This window comes from Balaenoptera acutorostrata, chromosome 6 (genome assembly GCF_949987535.1).
Source record: "Balaenoptera acutorostrata chromosome 6, mBalAcu1.1, whole genome shotgun sequence".
Lineage (NCBI taxonomy): Eukaryota > Metazoa > Chordata > Mammalia > Artiodactyla > Balaenopteridae > Balaenoptera > Balaenoptera acutorostrata.
In genome coordinates this window covers 86,899,456-86,900,899 of record NC_080069.1, presented here as the reverse complement: position 1 = coordinate 86,900,899, position 1,444 = coordinate 86,899,456, and the positions used below count along the sequence as shown (strand labels likewise).

Here is a 1,444-nt window from a genome sequence, read left to right as displayed (position 1 = left end):
GAGACAGTAGCTGAAGACTCTATTATCATATAAATCTCAAAAAAGTTCTATTAAATACGTCTCAGAATAATATGTTTTTAACTAAAACAAGAAAACAAAAACATCAGCAACAACAAAAAATTAAATAGAATCCATAAAGTGGTATGTGAAGAAGGAAAAAGGAAAATCTGGAAAATCTACATACTAAGAGTTCTCTATTAAAATCAAGGAGGCCCTAATCTGTTTCTTTTAAACAATATTCATGGATATAACTGAGTTTTTCTAAATTTCTCATTGGTAATACTCAGTCTTGTAAGTCTGGTTCCATAATAATCTATAATGTAACTACTTCTATCTGAAGGTCCAACAATCTTAATTGAAATAAGAATGAAATCAATTAGGCTCCCAATTCCACAAAGTCCTACAGTGCAAAACTTTAACAAACCCAAGGCAGGGTATCCAAGGTAAAATCTATCTGCTCCCAACCATCCAACAAAAAAGAGACAGTGCAACCGCCACCTTGTATGAATAGCCATTTACATTTCGGCAAGATATGGGCTTGAGAAAACCAATTTCGTTTCCAGTAAAATGTGTTTCATTGCCACTAAAATCCTTACAAGTCATGTTAGGTGCTGGAAAACATGGAACATGACTGTGTAGTTTGTACAGTTAACTGGTTCTTGTGTAGCATCATTTATTTTTGGATCCTTACAAATGCATTGTCCCACTTTGAGGTCCTCGCATGTAAGTGTCTCCTCGCCGCGGCCGCGGCAGCTCCCCAAGGTCCCGTGATTACTGACGCAAACCACAGAACACCCAGGAGCCCAGCGGCAGCAGTCTCAGAAGCAACCAGCCCGGAGGGCCAAGTGGCCGCCATGCTGGGCACCGGCGCGTCCCCCATAACTCACCTCCAGATATTCTGATTTGATTGGTCTGCTATGGAGATTGGGCACTGGGATTTCTAGAAGTTCCACAGGGAATTCTAACTTACAGCCAAGGTCGAAAACCATTCCTAAAGCTGAGTGCCTCTTTACCATTCGTGTTCATACAAACCATTTGAAGGTTTTGTTAAAATACAGATTTTGATTCAGTGAGGTTGGGGTGGAGCCTGAGACTCTGCATTTCCAACAAGCTTCTAGGTGATGCTGATACTCCTGATCTACAGACGACACTTGAATAGCAGGGATCTGGATTATTCTCACGCCCACAAAAAAATGTCTATGTTGTTGCCAGCATCTGGGATTCATGGTGATGACTAAATGGAATGTTTATGGTCATAGTCAAACATTCTTTTCAAATTATACCCCAACTGAATCTGAGCGCCCATAGTTATGGGCATGATTAAAGGACAGGAAGTGGGGGGGAGAGTACCTTAACAATAAAGATTTGTAGATTTGCACTTATATTCATGTTCCCCTCATCAGAAATGGTTTGCTTTCATAATGAGTTATTTCTTTTTTGAATT

The 1,444-nt window shown here is 39.9% G+C and overlaps 1 pseudogene; it reads right to left on the bottom strand.

The window, feature by feature from the left end:
• Positions 1–227: 227 nt before the first annotated feature.
• LOC103010306 (TM2 domain-containing protein 1-like) lies at positions 228–856 on the bottom strand (annotated as a pseudogene).
• Between the last annotated feature and the right edge of the window lie 588 nt (positions 857–1,444).